The following is a 25,833-nucleotide window of genomic DNA, read 5'->3' as shown; positions in this document are numbered from 1 at the left end:
GGGTGTGGAGTAGGAAAAGGAAGTGGAAACAGTAGAAACACAAAGGAAAAGACTAAGTGGATAGACTACCTTTAAATTACCATAATACTAGATGATAAATGAGTTTATGTAAAAAGATGCCTACTCTAGAAACAGTGACATTTTTGCATCCTACAATTAGTTTGTGAAGATTGTGCCTGTGGTCCCGGTAGCTCCAAAGTACAAGGGTGGTATTTTCATAAATGTCAGTTTTACTTCTCTCTCTGCTGTGAACTCACATGGCTTTTGGAGTCAAGTACAAGTTTTCAGAAAAATAAACTAGCCACACACAAGTGAGGCCACTTAACACCTCACAAACCTGCAGAACTAGCCTGTCCTAGCACTGGAGGATTTTCATTATATGTGGATTTAGAGGATCCAAAATTAGGCCTTAATGGCTTCCCCTGGGTGTGACTTAGTTGCAGTGCAGCCACTTCCTATTGCCTTGTCAGCCTCTGCATGATTCTCATTTTCTCTATATTCCGTCTCACAGTCATGGACTACTCATTAGAACGAAACCATTCTGCACATTTTTATTGCTAATACTTTTCAGATAGTAGGAAAGAAACATTTGTGCTCCATCATCAAGACTTAACCAAAAGGTTCTAAGGCAGACAAATTCCACAGGACATGAAGGAATTTACCTCAAGAACACTTAGTGGAATGTGATCCAGATGATCTTAAAGCATCTTTAGTCACCAATGTGAGAAGAGTATCCCATTTGAGCAGCATGCCTACATGGAAAAAGCAAAGATGTCCACAATTACCACAAAATGACATCTTTCCAGGCAGGATCAAGAAGGGGGCTGACTGTGAGGCAATGAGTGTTTCTCTCCTGTGTGTCTGAGGTGAGCTTTGAAAGCTGTAGAGAAAAAGGCTGGGTGAGGAGCAATATTCCTGGCTGTCCTTCTGGTTTGGGGATAAAAGACTGTCGATAAACTCTGGGGCCAACAGCACAAAACCTTTTCAAGATATTTTCTCCCTGTTAAAGTCTTTTAACAGGTTCTTTTAAAGATATAAATTTTTAATTGTTATGAGTTTGAAGTTATTTGGTAGGTCACAAAGTTCCATTTAGCCTATGGCAGAAAGATTCCTAAAGGAAACTATTATAATTCTTTGCTCTTAAACAAATAACATGTGTTCTTGATCTCTCAGGAAGCTGATAATATGATAGGTGCAGCTTTAGGACTAATTACACTAAATAGCATGGCATAACTCAAAAGAGAGACTATGTCTTTTATATAGAATTCCCTAAAGAAACACTAGAAATTTTACATGCATTGATTGCTAGTTAGCATTAGAAAGACAATTATGAGGTGACTCTACCAAAGCCACAGACTGTTTGCATTAGTAAAAGGCAATATAAGCTAACTGATAAGAATGCAGTGATATAATGCAATTAATACAGTTATGTCTGTTAATTAGTGTTTTCCAACTGTCAAAAGAACATGTCTTTTAGGAGCTAAACTTATTTTACTGATTAAAAATTAGAATCCATCTTATAAAGCTGTGATGGACCTTCCTTTGATCTAATTAAAGGGAGAGTTTGCATACTCAAAACTTGTGCCTCTTTGACATAAATTAACATATTCATAAATGAGATAGATGGATATTTTGCAATTAACATGGGACAATGAGAATAAAGCCTAATTAGTAAACATGCTTTCTTTATTAACTTGCAGGTCAAGCTCTGTTTTTATTATAAACCAATAGTGATAGAATTAGAGTAATTTTTTCAAAGGAAACTTATTGGCTCTGATATTATGTGGCACTCTATCATAGAAATGTGGCTCATTTCTTCATTTCTAGACACCTGTTAGCTCATAAGCAGAACTATACACAAACTGTTGTTTTTTATGCCCAACAGGAGAATTTCAAACCACAGCAGGTTTCTAGGTTTCCTGAAAAAACCTAATTTTGTACTTAGAACCCTAAAGACATTACCCGTACACACCAAAAACTCTTTTTCTCCTCAGTGAATATGATTCCTTCAATGCTAGATGAATTTCTTGGTTAAGATTTTAGTATAAAAGCAGCAGCCTTAGCTAGACGGTGAACCTATTATAAATGTCTACCTTCCGAACTAGGCTCTTGAATAGGCTGCTTTATTTAGTTAGTTAGTAAGGCCAAATGGTTCCTAGAATTATAATGCCAAAAGTCTCCCCCCACAGCCCGCTTCACCACACCTCAGGTGTTCCTGTTTTCTAGGTTTCAGGTAAAGTCATAAAGTCCCACAGAAATCAATGTAGAGGAGCATATAGACAAGCCTTCTACCTCCAAAACCTGTCAGGTCCTAACTAGCTGCCAGACCAGGGCATCTAGGATGCTAGGGTAGATCCAGGTTGAAAGAAATGTCCTAGGTACAGACTTAGATGGTCACAGAGAAGAGTTTAATGTAAGGCTTCCAAGATCACCCCAGGGACAGATAGTTTCTGAAGGTTACCATGGATCACATAAGACATAAGCTCAACAGCTGCTCAGCACTGTTAATTGAGCAAATTTTCTATTTTTGTTTGCTTCAGTCCAAAGACATTATCACTCATCACTAAAACCTGTCCCAGATGTTTTTGTTTTTCCTACCTGGCTTTTTTAAAGGCTACTCTTTTTTAAATTCTTCAAACTTTGTATTTCTTATTTCTCCAATTTCTTTCACATATGAAATTTCTACCACACAACTAATTCAGTGTTCCCAACTGAGTTTTGCTTACTAAAATAATCTACTCCACTAGACTACAGAAATTTGGCACCTCTAGATTCAGTCCACTACTACCTCTATGATTTCAAAACTGTCTGGGCTTCTGTGTATCTCAGTTTCTTCACGTAAACAGTGAAGGTAATGATGGAACCTATTTGACAAACATAATATATTTGCATAATTTAGTGGAGTGTCTGGCAGATATTAAGTGCTAGCTATTATAGTTATTATATGAAATGTTCAGGTGGCCTGCATTTGACACCTGTTCCTTTCTCCATATATTACCATTTATTGACTAAATTTGTGCTTTGACAGTACCTTGGTATCTTGGAGTAGAGGCAGCTGCACATCCAGTTAATCTGGCAAGTGTCCACTGAGTATTTATTAATACTCTGTGCTGAAGTTTGGAGTGGCTGTGCCTCTTCTCAGTCTTCCTGTTTGGATCTAAGGCAACAGAGTGGCTTATGGTGGGAGCTGGAGATCCAAACCCTAAGGGAAACAATATATTGGTAAAGTTTCCAGCTGGTTAGTGGTGGGCCTTATCCTTCCAGAACAGAGACATTCAGTTTAGTTCATCTAGAACAGCATTAAGTACAGACACTTTTACATCACTACTTAATTTTTCTCCTTAGTAAGAAAAAACCTTCTTTGCTTAAGTTGTCAGCTGCTGATCAGAATATTCTTTTGAAAGTATTTTAGGACGAGGGTCAGGATAATGTCATACCAAGTTTCCAACCTCTTAACAGACATGAAATATTCATAGATTTCTATTCAGATGTTCTCCTTCCGTGGCCTTGACCCTTCTCTTTACATTCCAAATTCAACATGAAAGTTTATCTTTAGGTAGCCAACCTTTTTCCAGTGACAAAGGTCAATTATGACCCTGCTTTACTGACAGTTATCACTACCATCCAGGACTCACTTAATATACCCTGCAACACTGCACTGTGAATAAATGTGGCTTAAAAAATACATGGGTAAAATTTATAGGCAAAATGAGAAGAAAGCATCAACTTTTCCGTTCTGTTACCTTTATTTATTTGAACAAATGTCACAAGAGAAAGAGTCTTAGACTTAATCTCCCTCAATTCATGTCAGCTACATTACAACTTAATGGGAGTTTATACTGCATAATATTATTTTCTTTGAATGAACCATTTTCTGACACCTTACATTTAGTTAAATGATTTATCCACGTACATTTTACATGAGGATAAATATGAGAAATGGTTTCCTCTTATATTTGGAAGAATAAGGAAGCAGAAGCAACTCTAAAATGCAAAGTCAACTGGCTCAGCCACTCAGGACCTAATATCAACAGGAGTTACGTAAGTGTGCACAGAAAATCTATGTGAAAAACAATGGTGACATGAGGGAGAACACATATTTTTTATTACGCTGTCGTTATAAGAATTCAGAATGCTCTAGCCCCTAAAATTCCTTTTTATTTATCAGTAAGCTCTTGTTTACATGTTACGCATATCATCGTGTGATACTTACCTTTTTAGCTCTTTTCAGGTAATAATTCCAAGTAAAGGTTTGGGGATGCTCTGGAATTTACAACTAGGGAACTGGGTTCAGTTGGTAAGTTACACAATAATGATTGTGGTCCAAAAACAATTTTCTGCCCATTGTATAGCTTATGCTTTTAAAAATTTGGAGCAAGTTGCATTATGATCTTTGTTTTCAGACTGAAAACTTACCAGGTTTGAGTTCAGATTTGTAAAAATAATAATTTCCCAGGAACAAATGTATAACCTGGGATCCTGTGATCTGGAGTTCATACTGTAGAGGATTAAAATATTAGAAAGAGAATTGAAGGTGTCCATTTGAAGGTAAACCAGCAGCTCTTTGCAAATTAAGATTCTCTGTGTTGTAGAAAGGCACACACAATCCAATCTGCATCAAAAAGGCTTCAGCCAACTCCAGTCTCATTGACTTGCCCACATTTTGTCCTCATGATTGCTCATGGAGCTTCAGAAATGTTTCCCTTTTTTTGGCACACAGTCAACTGGAACAAGTGAAGATGAAGTAAGACCTAACATTGACACAACCTTGACTGAGCAAGAATATATTTGGAATGGGTTTCTGAGAACAAAACCCATTCTTTATTTATAAATTTTCTTTATTTAAAGACCGTGCCTTCAGTGTGTCCTGCATAACGCCACATACGTGCCAACTACACTGTGAAGTCTTTTGCTTTCCACCCAGGCAGAATTAATTGCTTGTGCATCAGCATTCTCACAACAGGATTCTTGTATATCTAGTTGACACTTTTTTTTTTAACTCCTTGATCTAAGATTGATTTGTTCACCTGTCTGGCTTCTACCCTGAACCATAATTGTTTGGTGGCAGATTCTATGTATCAATCATTGTTCACCCTCCACTCAGCTCTTGAAGCAGCACTATTCTAGAAACCTTTCATATAGCTACTCTACTTTTCTGTCTTCTCCTACTAGACTTTGATCACAGAATTCATGGTATTCACTCTTTTTTGGTTACCTCAACTTTTGCTTCATAGCATCCAAAGGATCCAGTAAATGTTTGTCAAATAAATGAATAAGCAATTAAATACTTTTTATTAACTTTTTTCAAAGTTTTAAGGAATGACCCATAGCATTAAGTGTGCTATGTATCTATCCCCTACCCAAGTCTAAGATAAAAGTGAACAATTGAACAGAAGAAGTCAAAGGCCTTCGTCAGAGCAAATCTATTATTCAGTGGCTTACCCATTTGATAGCACTCAGAAAACTCACAAGAAGTTTCATCTGACCTTGGTCCTCTAATACAGGAGCGACCTATCAAGAATATCACAAAATCTTATGAGTACACACTTCCCTGGAACAGCTCTCTCAGGTAAGAGTTTGCTAATTTTCTGTCCCTTAGGCATCCCTCAACACAACCGAAGTCCCTTCATTGTAAAAGGCTATGGGTACAGTAGCCACTTCTCCAGAATGGGTCTCAGCCCTCTCATGTGCAACCCTGACTCCTGAGCAAAGCACTGATCCTCATGCAGCCTCTCCAAGTGGGTGAAGTGCATGTGTGATGCACTTCTCCGCAGACAGAAGTCTCTCCCACTCTCCCTTCCATCCTGCTCTGCTCAGCAGCAGTAACACATGCTTAAGAATGAAATCATCTGCGTTGTTCTGTTGTAGGAAACGCAGGAACCATATTTTAAAGGACACACACACACACGAAAAAAAAAGATGACAGACTGTATGTAACTATGAGCCTGCAAAGCCTCTCTCATTTCATGGTGCAGCAGCAATTCAGAGTAAGCCAGCTGGCTATATAACCTCCCGCCTGAAGAAACCAGGTAGCAGAGAGTTAAAACACTTGCTCATTGGTTTTCCCAGATCCTATTTTAATTTGCTCCCTCTTTTTTGGACAGCTCTGTGAAGGCAGTCTGGTTCGCTGCCTCGCCATACTAATGAGACTCATCCATCTGCCTCTGTCATTGCCAGCCTCTCCTTTCTGCTGGAAGTCAGAGATGAACGCTCAGGACAGGTCCTTTCTAGGCTGCAGTACTTAATCATTTCTAAACACGCTAGATGGCCTCAGGCAGTGAAGGCAACAAGCATTTAACCCAGGCTTGGCAGCTCCAGCTTCCCCACACTCTGCCTGGGAGCTCTGATAATGAAAAGTTGCTGTGCTTTTCCTCTCCACTTAACCAGATGCTCTTTGCTTCTTGGGGCGAAAGGTTAAATAGATATAAGAACCCATGCTAGTTTTGAAGGCTTTTATTAGCAGTCCTTATAGTAGAGGGAGAAGAGGATGCTGTTGTTCCTGATCCATTTGTCCCTTGGGATTCATATTTAGGTTTGTGTACTTGCCTTGTACTAACTGAACGATGCCTTTACCAACGTGCTTTTGTTGTGGTTTTGTGGCACAAAAGTTAACACAGGCAGGGTAGATCCCTATCATTTAATTATTTAATGTTTAGTTTTTGTGAAAAGAATGGATCAAGAGGACCATATCAATGGTGCTTAACAGTGGCAACACTTTTATTAACAATGTAGATAAAGCATTTTTTTTTGCAGAGTGGCTGGGGCCTCTGATTTATTTTTCCACTCCATCTACTGCTCCATATGTCTGTGGAATCTGCCTTTCTCCCAGAGCTCATGTTAGTATAAAGCAATTGTCTGGGATGTGTAAGAATTAAGTATCCCATCATTCAGGCTAGACATGCAATTAGAAGAGTTGCACTAATTTCCACTGCTGAGACCCTGTCACTTTAATTTATCCTTACTTTCCTGCATTTAGGCTTCTCTGGTTGGAGGCCAAGGTTTCTATATAGTTTCAGTCAACAGTGCTTTGATGTAAGAACTAGAGTATGTATAAGATTTGGAAAATGAAATTGCAGGTTTACCTAGAACTAGGTCAAAGGGGAAAAAAAAGTCTTGTGCAAAAAATACACACATTCTCTATGATTTTCCATGCTAGCAAAATAGTGGAGAAGAGACGTTTTACAGCTAGATATTAACATCAGTTCTCACACAGTTCTTCAGGTTTTTTTCTTTGATGTTATTATATTTATCTGATCACTTACTGTCATCTCAAAAGAGGCACTGAAGCTGGGCATAGGAGCTCACACCTGCAATCCCAGCATTAGGGAAATGGAGGCAGAACAACTGTGAGTTTAAGGCCAGCCTGGGCTACATACTGAGCCCTATTTCAAAAAAGAAAAGTGATGAATTTTAATTATTCACTTTTTTGTGGTCAGTAGGGCTGTGACCACACTGTCCAACTAGTTTTATCGCCAACATCAAAAATCCCTTTACATAATTTGCAGCCACACAAGCATAACTCAAAATTACCTGGAATGTTCCCATAAGGAGGCAGAAAATATCCCTTTCTAAATGTTTCCCCACAGAAACATGGGAAATCCTATGAGGGCCAATTATCAAGCTTGCTGGTGCCAGTCATGCTTTGAACCAATCCCCAGATCATGAAAATCTTCCACACCCTAAGCTAATTTCACCTTCACTTGATGTGGCAGAATTCAGTCTTCAGGCAACACTAAAATCAAGAGTCTGAAGGGGGAAAAATTTGTCATGATTTTGAAATAAGGACATAAAAAAGTTCCCTTTTAAAGCAATTTTGCATTCAGAAAAATAATGGAATCTTTTTCTCAATCTCATTGTTTGCCCCAACTCAATTTTAAGCAATGAAAATACATATTTTTTCTGATTCTTTAGGATGAAGACTCAGAGTCTGATCACGTGATTGAACTTCCTGGCCTTCAATGTCTCTTCCAGTTCTGAGAATCAAATATTCTGCCTCCCACAACTTCTGGGTTTTACTTCCTCTCTCTAAAAGAGTGAATAATGAAAATTATGTCAATAAATTTTCATCAGAATAAATCCAGGTTAATCATTTTTACTGTGTCTTGGATCACTTTGTGTCACATATTCCACATAAATGAGTCTTCCAAACATTCACAAAGATAAACCACAGGAAATGTTTAAACTTTAAGTAGTGACTTTGTAGGACTTAAGAACACTAAAGAGGAGCAGAGTTATTGAATAGAAAATCTCCATATAAACTTTACTTCTTATCCTTAAAAGTCAGGGATTTTCTAAAGGACAAAGACAGCACTGCTATTTAGGACAGATTATGAAACCAGAAAAACCTAAGGTTTTATCTGAAAATGTAAAACCTGACAATTTATCTGAAAGATGGAGTGGTCATATCAAGTTTTTAAGGCATGTCCAAGCAACTTTTTATAGTATTTTGTAGTTTTTTACTACTCAATCTCACACTAGCTACAACTATTCAATTTTTTGGCATATAAATAAATATATATATATATGTATAGTTCAGAATATGTTATACATGCATCATTGTGTGTATCATGAACACAGTAAATGTATCAGTTATCTATAAACATTCCTATTTCACAAAAATGGAAAAACAAGTATGCAGGAACACATTTATTGAAGTTTTGTTGACTCACAATCATTTTTGAAGCATCCATAATTTTGTGATTATATTCTAAGGGTAGGCAGTAATAGATTCGATCCATTACACTGATTTAAAAAAAGTTTCCATGTATGCTCCAATAATTACGGATAACTAGTCCATTCATTAAAAAAAAAAACCTCTGGTTAAAAATAATTTATTTATGATATCTGGAAAAGAAACATATGACTTTTGGTTGGGAGTAACTCTCATTAAATATGAAACAGGTAATCAGAAATACAGATGCTGTTATTTTTAGTAGTAATTTTGTAAATTACTGTAGAAGTAAAACAATGGAAATGTAGAGTATAAATGACACACAAATGGAATTGCTCCAAAGAAGGATGCTGTTGAAACTTTTCCTATAAGTTACTTGCAGCTCTTTAAGATCAATGGGCTAATTAAAAATGAGAAAAATATGGCCACAAAAGGAGAGAAAAAGACTATATGTGGAAAATATTAGCTATCCCTGGTAGTCTAATGACCAATAAAGACTCTCAGAAATGAAGAAAAGTAGAAAAGGAAAGCATACCTCGATAGCTTCTCTTGGATCTCAGTGTGAAAAGTCTGATTGAATTTCTTTTGGGAGGAACAAAAAGCTACTTTTTTTTTTATTTGATTGTTTCAAGTACTGTCTGCCTTTGCCTTGGACTTGGCTCTTAGGAAACTTTGATCAGCAGAATATGTGTAATTAAACAGGGGGAATACCACTCTTAATTCTTTCACCACAAAGCTGTGTCATAGAGACCATAATTTTATAAGGAAGGTCAGTAGGAATTTCCAAGTAATTAGAGAAACGGGACCTGAGTTTGACCTAATTCAGTATTAGTGATTTGGGGACAGGATGTGCTGAGAGCATGTTTGCCCCTAAATATCTCAGTCACCCAAAGATTTGAATCTATACCTTCTCCACTTCCTACATGGCCAGAATTTGTCCTGGCCATGTGACAGATGTGCTAGAAGGAACTGTGACAGTTCATTTAGTCAGTCAATTAACAAGTATTTATCTAGTAACACAGGGTACACAACTTGGTATAAGCAGGAGTCCATCTTCTTGCCTTGAGGAAAGTCTGCACGGCCGCCTTAGCAGGCACATAAGGTTCAATTGGCATTGTTTTCTGATTTTACTTCTTCAATAGCTTGTTAGTGTCTAATGGACTAAATAAATACCTCAATACCAACCAATCCAACTCCGTATACAATATGTATATGCGTATCTATATGTGTGTATATATAGATAGATATATAAAACTTGGCATCTTTTCCAGGAGATATGCCAAGATATATTCACAGCTTTATATACACATGTAATTCATGTGTTTCTGTGCATATGGCAGTCAGGGGAATATATCTAATCAGTTGAACGTGTTTTATTCCAGATGTTTTTTATCATATTTTCTCTCTATCACTAATAAAAAATCCCCATAGTTCTTCTACTTGGACAGTTTGATTGGTCTTTAATCCCAAATCTCATTGAAAGGAAGAACACAAGCATTTTACGGTCTCTAGAATGCGACCACATGCTGGCGTATCAGCCACTCATGAGGCACTGCAGACGAAAGTCCATCTTAACTCGAAGCAAGCTATAAACCAATCTGAGACGCTTTATTTTTGAGGACTTGCAACTTCTAACTTTCAGATTTATCTTCTAATATTCACCTCTGCCTGCCTGTTCTATGCTACATCTTCTCTTGTCTTCTGCATAGAGGCTGAAATCCCCCTTGTGCTATCCAGCTTAGCTGCTCACAAACTGAATTTTGTTGTTTCACTTTATTCTTCATCATCTGAGTGTCCATTCACTCAGTCCTAGAATCGTCACCACTACACATGGTTGCCCACATGTGTCTCTTTCGTCACCAGCTATGTGATCCCCAAATTCTGTTTTCTTCTACAAGTTCTCCAAAGGTCACACTTTCTGATAAAAATCTCACTTCCTAATGAGGATTCCTCCTAATTGGATTTCTATTCCTTTGTCGTTTCATACCAGTTTTTGTTGTTGTTGTTGTTTTCTGATGCTCAGGATTGAACCCAAGGCCTCAGGCTTGTGAGGTAAGCACTCTACTACTTGAGCCACACACTCAGAGCTTTTTGTTTTTGAGATAGGGTCTCCCTAACTTTTCCTGGGCTGGTCTCATTCAAACTCATGATCTCCCTGCCTCTGCATCCTGAGTCACAGGGATTATCGTATGTACTACCATACCTGACTAATGATCCCTGTTCTAATGTCTTCTTCCCTTTTATTATTTCATCCAGGGAAACATCTAAATGACTAAAAAAAAAAAAATTAACTGTCTTTGACAAGTTCCTGGTTTAGACTCCAGGGCTCTACTTTGAAGTATCAGACTTTTAAATCTATTTCCAAAGTTCTCACACCAGTTAGACCACTCCTCCTACAATTCATGCAACAGCCTTAGAAACACATCCATTGTCTGCATCTTTGTTCATGTGTAAAGGCCTTTGCTTTTTCTATTTTTATTTTCAGTGCAGACAACCTCACCAATCCAAAGAAGTATAATAAAGACTCTCACTTGCCTGAAGTCTTCATCTTAACTGTTCTCCAGTGACATTCACTTTGTTTTTAAGATTTTTTTCTAAGTGCAAAGCAGAAATAAAAATCAGAAACAAATCTCATGAAGTTTACATTGTGGGGGGAAGATTATGTCAAATTGTACATGCTCCTATAAACAGCTGGCAGACAGAGACTATGCTGTAGAAACTTGTTTTACTACCTTGTTTGAAATGTGACAGCTCAAAAATATTAAATTAGCATACCAATAATTAATTGAGTACTATGGTGAAAGAAACTTGGTACTTGAAGACTATTGTAAAATAGTGATCCCTCTAAAGAAAGTGATTTTTTTCTGATTTGTTTATATTATTTATTTATGCTATTGTGCTGGGTGGGGGTACATTACGGCATTTACAAAAGTTCTTACAATATATCAAATATAGTTGAATTCACACCCTCCACCATTCTCCTTTATCCTCCAACCCCCATTCCTGAAACAATTTCAGAGGTATCATTTTTCTGTTTCCGTACATGAATACACAGTATTTGCACTGTACTCACCCTCCTATGCCCTTTTCTCACCTCCTCCCCCCGACCCAGTGGTACCAACCCTGTCCCCAGACAGGACTGGTTCTGCCCTCCTATTCTACGATTTTGTAAAAGAAAAAAAAATGACATTTTTGTTTGTTTAAGATAGCTACACAGGGAGTTGCCTTGTGACGTTTCCATGTATATATGTATTATAACTTGAGTTGGTTCATCTCCTCTATTTTTCTCCTTTTTACCTTAGTCCCCTTTTTATGGTGACTTCAACAGGTTTAAAAATTCTAAATCCATTCTTGTATAGAGAGTACATCAACCATATTCACCTTCTCAGCTTTCATTCTTTTACTCTCCGCCCCTTGCGTGTGACCTGATTCATTTTAAATAAACTCAGCTATTCTAATTAATTCATACTGACCAAGTAAGTCAGAACTGAAAACTACTGCCAAAGGAGCCAACTAAGACACATTTAATTGGATAATCTCTGAGGCAACAGGAACTAGTCCAGGCTTCAAAATCGGGAGACACCAGCTCAAATTGTGCATCCAAAATTTACTACTGCTGTAATCTTGGTTGGACAAGTCATTTAATCTTTGTCTCCCTAATCCTCAGTTCTTTATGTAAAAAACAGGACATAATGACTAACACTAAATGTTAGTTTGGTGAAAGCTTCCAACAGAGTACCTGACCCAGAAAAGGTACTAAATATTGTTGGCTCTTAAAGGAAAACAAGACGTTTGCAAATTTAAGTTAAATGAGTTTTTTCTTTTCTCTTTCTTTCTTTCTCAGAGAGCTCAGAAGAGAACAGAAGTTGTGCTAAATATTTTCTTAAAGAGAAATACTTCTCCAAAATTGTGGCAACCTTATCCCCAGTTCCATGAAGACCGATGGTCTCGTGCGGAAATGTAAGACAAAGGTTCTGAAGAAGTAGCATCAACCTCTTCAGTTGATTGACGGTGTTAGACTGAAAATTAAGACCTTTTTTTAATTAGTTTTAGCAATCTAAGCAGAGTGAGACCAAGACAAAGTCAGCGCTGAAGATGAGAGAAATGTGGCTGGGCCTGTAACCCCTAGCTTACTTAAACACAAGGCTGCCAAAGTCCAAGGAACATTTTAGCTCCAAGATAAGATAAGATTGATGAATTTAAAAGAAAAATCCTAGCAAGGGCTGCATGTAAGAGGAGAGTTGACTTTAAAGTTTTATTATGAAATTTAGTTACCAGTTAATACTGATACTGATAAACTCTCATCATTTTATAAAATTGGATATGTTTGGATGATAAATGATGAACATTCACATTTTAATGCAGTGCTTTTCATTAAAAAGCCACCAAAGATGCTGTATAAACACTCAATGTTTGGAAATGTTGTGTTAGTGTGTCTAACTCACCATCCTCCTTTTTATAGTGAAGTTGAATTTGCAGAATTAAATTGATCAAGAAAAAAATAAATGCAATAATCTTGGCAAAAAAAAAGATATCTGTCAAAATGTTTGGTACATAAACCTCATCCACTGGACTTAACAACTATTTACCGTCTTAAATCTTCCCTTCTTCCCTTCTTGGTCTTATATTAATGTTTTCTTCAGTCTTGTTTGCCATAGAATAAGATTAACCATTTCATGTCCAGGTTCCACTAAGATTCCACTGCTGTATTTTAATATATGGAAACTTAGATCTGCTTTGGCCTGGGTTTGGCATAGGTTTGTACTTTGGCCTTATAGCACCGAACTATACTTTTTGGGTCCAATAGTTGTGTTTGTTTATTTATTTTACTTTTTATAGTAGAACACTTAAAACAAATACAAAAAACAGAATAATAGAACAAATTTCCATATACCCATTACCTAACTTCAAAAATCAGCAATCTTTGGCTAATCTTGTCTCATCTATACTTACCTAGCCTCAATTTCTTCTATCCCCAAATTTTTATAAAAATAAATTAGAGATCATATCCTTTCATTTGTAAATATTTGATAACAGTATCTCCAAAACATAGGGAAAACTTTAAACATAGCTACAATATTCATAACACATCTATAAAATAAAAATTTTAAAGTTTTCTCTTATCTTTTTTATAACTCCTGTATTGGTAGGTACTGATCATTGTGCACAAAAGATGTCTGATCTATGTCTATACTCCTGTCTTGATTTCATTATTTCTCACTGCAGTATATCTACAAACCACTCCCTCTGTAATTTGCCTAGCCTGTCAATACCTAGGTGAAGAGACTAAAAATAAACCCCCTCATTTATTCCTCTGAACCTATGGCTGGGGAACTAGGAGCTGCTAAACACACTCTCCCCTACCAACTGATTTGGCCACACTGCAAGAGTCTACAGCTAGCTGGATGACCTTAAATGTGTTCCCAGTTTGGTGTTTAGTCCACCAAATAAACGCAATTTAAAAAAATTAGTTCCAAAGCATCAAATATAGTAGTTTTTAAAGGGAAAAGTGTTTAGTAAGTGTCATGAACTAATAATTGAGTGAAACACCTTAATAGACCATTCAGAATTGTGGGCTCTAATGTCAAACAAATTTGTTCTCAAATTCTGGCCTTAACACTCACTAACCATATGGTCTCAGAAGCGGTATTCTGGTAAATGATTAGGAATTGTTTTTGAGGGGTGGAAAATCCTGATTTGTAGCGTTTGTTCATTTCTATGTTGTAAATGCTCCCACTGTAGCCAATTCAAGTTACTATCACCATGCCACTAAACATGGAGAAGAGAAGAGGTGAGAAAAATCGACTCTCTCAATGACTACTGGACCTCTGAGTCAAAAATTCTCTAACCCTAGTGTCATAAATTATAAAATGGGGACAATAACAAGACTTGCCTAATAGTATAGCACTATTATCAGAGTACATGAAATGTATGATGCATATTATGCATCTAAACAATGTTAGCTTTTTCTGTTATTAAGCAGTATGAAGGCCAAATGTCACCAAAGGTTATGGAGAACTGGAGAACTTCATGTTAGGAAAAGTAAGCCAGGCTCAAAAAGTCAAATGTCACATGTTTATTATTATTATAAATTTTTATTAGGATATATTCATTAATTTAAAAAATAAAAATAAATTTGTATCTGAGGAAAAAAAGGTCACGTTTTCCCTCATATGTGGAAGCTAGATCTATAAGTTAAATGTATATATAGAAACATATATGTTCATATATATATATATATATATATATACATACATATATATGGTGAGAGAGAGAACAAAATTTTATTAGTGAGTCTGTCTGAGGGGGCTATGGGATGTGGGAGAAAGAAAATTGTTAGAGAATGAAAAATATTGAAATAATCCATCTACATAAGAATAAAACATAATCCATGGTCCTGTAAACTGTTGAGTATCAGGGGAGCATGGTGATAGAAAATGAGTAAGCAATGGCGGGAGGGCTATGGCTAAAGCACAACATATACAGGCCTGAAGTACCAAGGTGAAATCTCCTTGGACTGTCAATATATATGCATTGAAAAATGAAAGACAGGAGGGTAAAATAGGTCTTTTCCAGGGGTGGGTACCAGTGGGAGGTACATGGGCATAAGGAAAGGGGAATGAGGGCAAACACAGTAGATGTATTTTGTAACCATATGAAAATAGAATTTTAACCATGTTAAAATTGCTCTAAGAAGAGACAGAACAATGGAGTAACTAAGATATATTGTAAACACAAATGTAAATATCACAATGTATTCCCCTGTACAACTATTATACGCTATAAAATTTTTAAAATAAAATGAATGAAAAGCAATAATTATTTGAAAGAAATTTTTACTATTCCTACATATCTTTCTTAAGTAGGACTCCTGAATGGTTGTTGTGATATTTATAAACACTGTCAAAAAAGTAACCTAACTCCATGGAACCTAGAGAGAGAATATGACTGTATTCAGCATAGGGGAATTACAAATGAATTCAGCCACAATTGCTTCATGGTTAACGTGGATTTAAATCTCAGAAAAAAGCCACATTTTACTCTGATTTCTATGTACTCAGAAATATTGTCTTTGGTGTATTATAATTTTTTTTAAGACTACGATTCTTAAAAAGGAAAAAAACTCTTTCTTTGCTCTCCAATACAGCCTGATGGTAGCAGTGCTGAAGCACAACTGAGGAAACACAATTGTCCCATTTTGAAACTGAAAATTGTGACCAAAAATTAGAATTCTAAGTGTTTCTAAGTGTATGTACTATTTCAAGAATACATATGAACTTAGTTGTTAACCCAGTGAAGAAGAGAAATTTGTATTTGTTAATAACTTTTATTTTTCAGTCTTTTTTATTAGTGTTTGTTGATTATACAAAGGAGTTTCATTATGATGTTTCCATACATGTATACACCATACTCTGATCAAATCCACCCCCTCTATTTCTCTTTCTTATCCCATCTCCTTCCCTTTTTTAAGCAAAGCTTAATGGTTTTTATTATCCTATGTTCATATGAGTATAAAGTACTTTGGATATATTTATGCCCCCTTCACTTTTGCCTTTTGCTGTCCTCCCATGCACTGGTTCCCACCCTTAAATAGTCCCCAATTTTGTACTCATGTTATTCATGTTATTTTTAGGTCTAGATTCTACATATGAGAAATAAGTTTTGATATTTCTCTGTCTCGGTCTGGCTTATTTCATTTAATACAATGATCTCCAGCTCCATCTATATTCTTGCAAACAACATAATTAATTCTTCTTATAACTGATTCATATTCCATTGTGTATATTCTTTACATACATATGATTCCATAGTTTGGCTACTGTGAATAGTACTGCTGTAAACATGGGTGTGCAGATATCTTGATTGTGTGCTCACTTAAATTCCTTCAGATATATGCCCAGGAGTGATCTAGCAAGATAATATTGTAGTTTTTGAGGAGCCTCCATACTGATTTCCATAGGGGCTGGATGAATTTACATTCCCACCAACAGTGTACAGGATTCCTCTCCCCATCCTCTCCCCATCCTCTCCCCCACCACCCGCCCCAGCCCTCATATTCACACTAGCATTTGGCATTTGTCTTCTTGATGACTGACATTCTGACTAGGGTGAGAGGGCATCTCGATGTCATTTTTTATTTGCATTTCCTTTATGGCTAAGATGTTGAACATTTCTTCATGTACTTATTGGTACTTTGTACTTCCTTTGAGAATTGTTTGTTTAATTTGTTTGCCCATTTGTAAATTAGATTTTTTGCTCTTTTGGTATTTAATTTTTGGAGCTTTTTATATATTAATCCTTTATCAGATGAATAGCTGGAAAAAAATTTAAAGCACCTCTAAAAGTGGTCATTTTAAGTCCTTACTACTTATTGGAAGTGTAATGTGCTGATTTATTCTAACCTAGATCTGAGTCTTGGGCTCCAACACTCTCTTTCTGCTACAACCCAAGGTCTTTCTCTGCCTCATGTTCCAACTATCATACACTACCTCAAAAGCTCAGAGGATGACTCAGAAATGATCTGTGATTAGGGATGACCCTGATTTGGAATCTAGATCTCCAACATGAGAGGCAGGGAGAAGAAATCACTTATCAATTCTGCTACAAAGCCTGCTTTTATTAGTTAGTTGTGTTGCAGAGTAGAATCTATGAGTAAGGCAGTTTTATTTTATTTACTGATGTCACAATGTCAGTAGCTTAATCAATAGATACAGGCTAGGAAGAGTAATACCATCACCTTAACCATGAGACAGAAGGTTTAGAAGAAGAGGTTATTTCGTGAATTAAAAGGAAACATTATCAAATGAGGGTTAATCCTAACACATAGTCCACTATTTAGAGGTGAGAGATGGAAAGTCTTAGACATGAAACTCTCATATATTTCCTCTAGAGACTGTTCAGGTGATAAAATAATACCTTGTGAAAAGGGCTTTCTTTTGGTTCCTTCAAGGGAAAAAACATAATCCTTCCTGAAAATAGTTTCTTCAAACCACAGATAGTGTTATTTATGAAGACTTAACCTACATAACATTCTCAAGTTGTTCCATAAAGAAAAAGTTCACTAGCTAAAGAAGAATCTGAGGACAGCAGTGCAAGAACCCCCAGTACCCAGTGACACCTGGCCAGGTGTCCTCTCTGAAAAGAAGAGTCTCTATCACATTTTTATGTCACCCTCTTCCTAGGACTCCACCCAAATCTCAGAGGGACATATACAACTTTTCTAGAATGCCCATAATTGTAATTACTGCTTGGTTTTGTTATTTCAGTTTTCTGTTGTCAAGGAAGAAATTGCATCTGACACTTTTATTAATCACACAAAGCCAGCCAGGTTTCTCTGAAGTCAAACAGGTATGCTCGCTCTCATGTCATTTAGCATTTTAAAGGCAGATTTGAAAATATGGCACCTAAATATCAATATTTGAACTTTCTATTTCCACACTAGACATGAGTCTTCCATAGCCACGCTCAGCAGTGAACTAAGTCTTGGACTACCTTTGGCAAGGAGGGAGAACGTAAATGGGACACCGCGACCTTACCCTTTTAGCTTTACTCAGACACAGATCTTCATTTGAAAGTACCTTGTGGACCAAAGAACGTGAGCCTTGATCATTGCTGAAATGTGCATTTCCATACAGAGAGACAAAGGAGTTGGTTTTTACTCCCTAGCCCTTTGCTACTTAAATAAAGTTATTGGCTGCCTAATGAATGTGAGCTGCAGTACTCCCTGTGGTCAGCGGGGCTGTTGTTTAATGAATTGCTTAATGTGCTTGATTACTGTTACAATGTTGAATGAGGAAAAGGCAAGAGAGATTTGAAAGATTCACTGGAGGATATGATGAAAATGAATTGGATCAATAGGAACTTTTTGCTCATCTCTGAACAGCACATTACGGGCTGTATTGTTAGAGTTGGAGGATAATGCAATTTTGTGGCTTGTTGTCTTTTTATAATTCACAAATATAAATCTCCTTAGACAGTGAGTTTTAGGGCTGGCCTTCCCGGAGTTATAAATGATCCCCAGACTCTAGCCCTGGTTACTTACACGGACAGATAAATTAATTAGGAAAACTTTTATGCCAATTACTTTATGCCCTTGGCTTTCATATGTTTCTGAAGAGCAGCAGCTAATTAAAGATATGATTCATAATTACTAGTCGATCGAGTAGTTGAGTAATGGAATCAGGAGCTGTTCCAAAGAAAATTATCCATCACATCATTACTAATTGTTACATAATACATAAGGATGTAGAATTCAAATAAAAAATTACTCACTTTGAAAGGTTCATTCAATTTTTTTAAATTTAATAATTATAAACATGAAATGAGTTCATGCAATGCTAAAGCATGTAAGTAGGGTTTATTCTTTTAAGTAAATACTTCTATATGAATTTAAAACACAAGACTCAAATGATCTCACTGTCTAATAATCAATGAATTTTGTCTCTTCTATGAAAAGTACAAACTAGAGAAGGTAGTAGTCAAAATGCATTATCCTTTCTTCTAGTATCATCCTTGTAGCATGACTTAAGAGTAAGACTGCTGAAACCCAGTGTGCCTGAATGTGAGGCTATTAAGGACCACTCATTGGCGTGCATTGGATTAGGAAAAGTTCCCAGGCTCAGAGAGGCAAAGAATGTTAATACTTGGAGAATACAGAACTCTCCCAAAGGAGAGAGTTGTCAAAGGTTGTATATATCCCAAATCTCCTAGCTGAGGATAATTGTGGGGCTTTGTTTAAGGGGAACACAAGACCCCAAAGGGTAGAGGTAATCTCATACAGAGCAGAGCTTTGTGAGGAAAGAGTGTAAGGAGGAGCCTAGCCATAGACTGTGGCATGCGTCTAGCAGAATTAGGGCTTCCCATCTGTGAACTCTCTGTGAATAAGTAGCTTGTGATTACCCATCTTCCACACACCGTGAGAGGTTGACTCAGAAAACATCCTTCCACTTCTATCTTCTCTAAAATGTCCCTGCTTTCCTCCCTCTTCTTTTCTATTCCCTGATTTCAGCCATGGTGACAACCCAGGGTGGCCAGTATAATGACAGAACAGAAGGTGGACAAGAGAAGCCTGAGGCAAGAGTAACTACGGCTATGTCTCTCATCTGCGGTGCTCAGTCTCACCATAGGCCCATTTCCTCTCCTGAAGTGTCTGCCTAAATCCTCTGACTAAATACTTAAGGCACAGAAAAAGATATTCGATGTCTTCATCTGTTCAAGAACTATTCATTGCCAGGCACTGTGAGGGGCCCTGGAGAAGAAAATTAGAGGTATAATAACCAGCATCAAGTCCCTCCTAGACTTCTGGAGCAGCTAGTGTGAGAAGTACACTGATGAAAAGCATGGCAGATTCGGGTGCTAACAGGAGGAGACAGAGTTCTGGCCTGTACTGGGTTTCAGATATAAAGATCCACTGGTGAAACAGGATCAAGTAAATCAGAGGAGATTTTGTATGTGTCATCGAAGGATCCTTGAGAAAGGAAGGCTTTGATTTTAATTTGAATGTTGGTGAAAACGTAGACAGAGCATGGAGTAGGTCATTTCATCTCTAAGAGCTGAGCTAAGCTGAGCTACACAGAGGACTGTCAATAGCTTAGTCTGGGGACAACCTGAGAAGAGGAAGAAGGGAACAAAAATGCAGAAGACAAAGGTTCCAGTTGGAAAGGATGAAAAGCCATAAACTAGGGAAGCCAAATAACCCAAACTAGTTCAGGAGCCCCAGCCAGCCAAAAACCAGTAGGGAGATAGAGCAGGAAGCTGCTTCTGATCCACATGACAGGCACTGAAGGTGACCTTGGGCTGGGCTCCCACAGAGGAAAGAAGATGTAGACAGAAATGTGAGTAAATTCTCGCTGTGGGAAGGCTAGTGTGTATTCTCTTTCTGCGGAGAAGTAAGTGCAAATGACATGCATTCAGTCTTTAATTAGAAGAATACTTCATGTTTTTCTTGTGGCAGGTCCCACTTGTACTACAAGGAGGTAAGAGTTCTTCAGTAGCTGAAGGCACAGACCTCAGGCCCATTTAACTAAAATCTCCTTCACGGGGAGAGGGTGGGACTACTTAGAGAGCAATTACTCTGCGTCCCACAAGCTAACGGTTCACTCTCTTCAACAGCAGAGACTCTATGTTTTGAGACTGGAGATTTGACCAAGCAGCTTCAGTTGTCTTTGTGTCAGTTTCAAAGCATCAGGCTTGGCACGAGCAGCAAGTATCAAGTGCAAAAGAAAAAGGAGAAGAAAAAAAAACAAGATTTCAGACACACCACCTGCTGAGCTTTCCCAATTTAGCAAACTTATGTGAGGTCTGGAGAGAGCAAATGAGTGCTTTTTTGGAAATCATATCATCCCTTTATTCACTTCGTGGCAATTTCCAAAGGCTGCTCTATTCCTAACATTACTCCCACAAGACCCAGGGGACACCTGCATGGTCCATTAAGGCAAATTTAATCAAATATACCCAAGCATTGGTACACATCCCAGAAATGGGGGATGAAAAGGTAGTATCGTTTGTTCCTGCACAAGTCCTCAGCACACTTTTGAAAACAGAATTCCATAGCATAAGAAACAATTTCCTTAAACTTCAGGAGGAGTTCCAAAACACAAGGGTACCTACATTCAGACTAACCCATTTTAAATAATGATAAAGTGAGTCAACTAAAAATCACTGTCTAACTCTTCCTGAACTCAAAAAAAATCCTGAGCTGGAAGGAAAGAACCTCAGACAGTCTCCTGACTCAGCACCCTTCACTGCTCCTCTTTTTACCCCTCTACTTGGTGGAAGCCCAGACTATTAAGATAATTGGATAGATATCTAGCAGCTTTGCAGACTTAATTAGTATTCCCTATACTCTCCTCTATGTAAATGAGAAAAGTAGCTACCAGATTGTGCTCTCTGAAGGAACAGATCCCCAGCTCACCAAAGATACACACTCAAGTACTGTATGTGTGTGTGTGTGGTGAAAACTGAGTGGGAAGGGGCAATCTGTTGCCAGGACTCGAGCCCAGTGTTCTTTTGGTCAAGGCCATCAACTGAGGTCTCAGTTCTTCCACCGAGCTTAGATCAAATCCCCATATGGAAGAGGTGCTTAGCAAAACAGGGAAAAGAAAGTGGGTCATAGCATCCACATCCACACAGGCCAGATCTCTCCCTGCACCTTCTACAGTTGTAGAAGGTCCATCACCTTTCAGCCTGCTGGCCCAGGCCAGGTGCTAAAGAAAGTTTCATATTCATCTCTCTGTTGAACATTCTCAAATCTTTGTGAATGATGGCAGTTACTGTAACAGAGAACATTTCTGACTCTTATAGGGACAATTTCTTCAAGAATAATTATGTTAAGTTTAGGTTTGGCAAAATCTTGTTTTATGCATTTAACAAAATTAGCATTCTCTGTTGATGGACACTGAAAATTCATACACTATTTCAAAAGCTCCTGATAGTGGCCCCTCTCTCAGGAGTAATGATATTACATGACTCTGTGCCAGGAAGGTAAATCACAGGGGAAGTCAGCCTGACAGTGTTAGAACTAGTGTCATTCAGTTGTCAACATGTGAGCCGTGTTGAGAGTATCTGGCCATGCAGCTGAAAGGCAGGAATCTGGCATTTTTCCCCTTCTCTGCACTCATCTTGCCTTGTATCTAAAGATAGCTATTTCACCCTTTCTATTGTCATATGTTCAAATGCAAAAGAGTTACCAGTATTTATTGGAATCACTGTTTAGCACTCTCTTCTTTAAATAGTTTTCTGACTCAGAAAGTCTTGTGTAGATTGTTATTTTGAGCCAGACTCTCCCAGTGTGGAAACTCCTTAGGATTACATTAGGCTCTTTGCAGGAATGAACTCTTTCAGGCCTGTAATGCAACATGTAGTACCTACTTTTGTATGATAAATAAATAAATTATAGAAGTTGAGTAAGTATGAGTATTAAGCAGAATAGTCATATTTTCCTCTGACAGTGGGAAGCTGAAATCTTGGATTTTGGTTACAAGTCCTTCTAGGGCAAGGTCACAAGCAACAAAGACACAAAAAAACTGGAAGGAGTCGAAAAAAGGTTAAAAGCTGGTGCCTGCATGACTCTGACTTCTCTAAATTAACTATGGATTATCAGAGGCTATTCCATTTTACCTGCAAAGGTGAGAGTGCTTGTAATATCAAAGAGCAATTTGTTTCTTTCACTGTCACTTTCAGCAGGAAAGTGTTCATCACCCAATGGTTCCCTTTCAAATGTTAATCTTTATTGAATCTCGAAGTTGGCATAGAAAAAACGCTCACCTTCCAGATGATTGTGCAAAGCCTCCTTTTTACAGATACTGAGAATGTTCTATAGAAGAACACACATGGACTTTAAATATCACTCCTATGTCGACAACTTCCAAATTTCTATCTCTACCCTAGACTCTCCCCAATACTTCAGATGCACACATCCAACAGTACATTCAACATCTTCTCTGGGATTTCTAATGAACATTTCAAATTTAAGATGTCTAAATCTATATTCTTGATCTTGCCCTTTCCCCACTCATTTTGCCATCTCAGTCTGGAGAAAATCAATCTTTCCAGTTAGGCCAAAACTCTGGAGCCATCTTTGACTCATAGCTTTAGCCCATATTTCATATCCAGTTCATCAGCAGATCCTTTTGCTCAACTTTTAATGTGTAATAAGAACCCAACCACTTCTCCACTCCCACAACTAACATCTGATCCAGCCACCATTGTTATTACTGCTCACTTCAATAGTCACCGTGACCTTCTGACTAATATTTCTCCTTATACTCTTGCCTCCCAAAGGGCTATTTTCAACATAATAGTCAAAATGATACTATTAAACAATGTCATATGCTATTCTTTCAAATCTTCCAATAATTTTCTGCTACTGTTAGAGAAAGTTTCAAAATTCTCATAATATCAACAAGGCACAACAACTTGCTCTCCAATCTCTTCTCTTATCATACTTCCTACCTTCTTGCCTCCCTCTTCTCCTTTCTCCCTACCTTCATCCTTTCCTCCATTTGGCCCCACTTGCCTCTTTCTGGTTCTTCAAACATCTGCACACACAGTCCTGCATCACAGCCTTTGCAATGACTGTACCTTCTCCTTAGAAGGCTCTCCCTTGCAGGTATCTACATGGCTGACTTCCTTACCTCTTTCAGGTCTTTACTCAAATAGTTTTGCAATACCCCAAGCAACCTTCTTAAATTGAAGCTCCCACCCATCATCCTTGCTCAGCTACATTTAATTTTTCCTAATACTTATCACTTTCTAAAACGTGTTTATTTACAATGTTTATAATTTACTATCTCTTCCCTACCACTAGACTGTGAGTTTTCCTTGGGAATAAAAAAACTCAAGATTTTGGTTTATATTTTCATTGACAAAACTTCAAAAATCTAGAACAATGCTTTAAAAATGGTAGTTTTTCAATGTATATTTGAAGAACATAAGAATGTCTCTTTTAAAAATAATTTTCTTAGCAATGAAAATATTTAGTCTGCTACCTCCAAAGAGTTAGAAATAGAAGTTCAGTCATATCTATACCACAGATGCCTGATTTATCTTGTAGAATATTAATTTTCACAGAAGTTAATTAAATCAATTGATATTAACATATTAGTTAACAATGCTATTATTAAATTTTTCTCCTGTCTTTCATTAAGAATTACAAAAAAGAGTTAAAATGTAGGTTACAATTTTAGCATACACCTAAAACTACAACTTTCTTTAAAATATATTATTTAATTTTTCTTTGTTATCTAAAAAACGTTATGTATTAGTATGGAAGGAATATGGTGACAAAAAATTTGTTCTCAGGGATCCATTACTAACAGAAAGCATTGGACTAGAGCTCAGTGCTTCCATGAATACAAATATTAAATAACTTTTAATCTTTACAGTGAATGTTGGGTTTCAAGAAGTGGTAAATAATAGTATGCATTTACCCACTGAGTTCTGAGCCATATACGAGATGGTCCCAATTACAGACAGAGATCTAAATGTCAACTTTAGTGTTGGTTTAAAAAGTGTAGGCAAGACCATGACTTAATCTGTGGCTAAAGTAAGGTGTCTTTCCTCACAATCCTGTCCCCATCCAGTGTAGACCTTAGGACCAACCACTGAAAAAGATCTTGGATCAGAAATTTTTAACAAATCAACCACATAGGAAACACTGAGAGGAACAAAAGGACTGAACTTGCAGAGCTGCTTCTAGAAAGCAGACTGGGATCTAACCAAGGTCTGGGGACTGGGTGGGCAGAGCAAAACAGTCTTGCTAGAACTGAGAGACTTGAAAGAGACAAGAAGGAAAGTCCAAGTTACACCTGCCCAGGTCTTTCTCCCAAACTCACAAATCAAATAAAGGATGCCTTCTTGCTTGGCTAGAAGTTTGTGACAGGGGAAAAAATGCCCTCTTGTCAGTTACCTGGAATCGTTGAAAAATTGTTCTGTCTACAGTGAAAGATGATGAAAAGATATTAAAAGCAATCTAAATCCATACAGTTGATTTCTTATGTCTTTCAAACCAGAGGACACTAAACTGACTACAGGATCTTTCTTAAAATATCTGAATCTAAACAAAATGTTTTCTACCACCCTTGCTTATTCATGCATACATACACAGTACTCCTTCAGATTGCAAGTAGCATATGTTTTCATCACCATCTCTACCAGCAAACCAATCCTCCTTGAACCATCTTTTTGCTTTTCCTGCCTTGGAAGTTACAGATGAACTATCACAACATTTGTTGTCATTGTAAAAGATCATTTAATATTCCGTGGGCACATGCCATATGTTTTGAAGGAAGATGATAAGTACTGTTTTGTCACTTTTTCTTGGCAAAATGCAAAATGGAGTGAAAACAAAGACACTTTCCATACATGAAGCTTTAAGAAAATATTGGGAAAAAATATTGCAAACCAAGTTACAATGTGGCACTTCAGAATTTTATTGGTTAGAAAAGAAGTTCACAGCTATTCTTCCACCACTTTACGATAGATAGCTATTTGCACAAAGCCTTGGCCAACATGGTGCTATGTCTTATGGAAACATGCATAAGTTCTGCTCATTGGATGAATAAGGACCTGTTTTTTTTTCCAATGTGTGGTGAATTCAGAATTCAGTTATTTTCTTAAATATAAGCAAGTACCTCCCCTAGGCTTACACTGGGGAGTGAATT

At 37.3% G+C, this 25,833-nt stretch overlaps 1 long non-coding RNA gene across 2 annotated transcripts in view; it reads right to left on the bottom strand.

The window, feature by feature from the left end:
• Positions 1–597: 597 nt before the first annotated feature.
• LOC141420755 (uncharacterized) overlaps positions 598–25,833 on the bottom strand; it is a 109,807-nt gene continuing 84,571 nt past the window's right edge. For both annotated transcript variants that reach the window (XR_012445324.1, XR_012445325.1), the window contains exons 7-8: positions 3,032–3,202; positions 598–752 (exon numbers count right to left, since the gene is read on the bottom strand). This is a non-coding gene — a long non-coding RNA (uncharacterized lncRNA). The remainder of the gene's footprint in view (positions 753–3,031; positions 3,203–25,833) is intronic.

The sequence above is a fragment of the Castor canadensis genome, chromosome 1 (assembly GCF_047511655.1).
Source record: "Castor canadensis chromosome 1, mCasCan1.hap1v2, whole genome shotgun sequence".
Classification (NCBI taxonomy): domain Eukaryota; kingdom Metazoa; phylum Chordata; class Mammalia; order Rodentia; family Castoridae; genus Castor; species Castor canadensis.
Note: the sequence above shows the minus strand (reverse complement) of the source record. Positions and strands in the feature narration are given on the sequence as shown.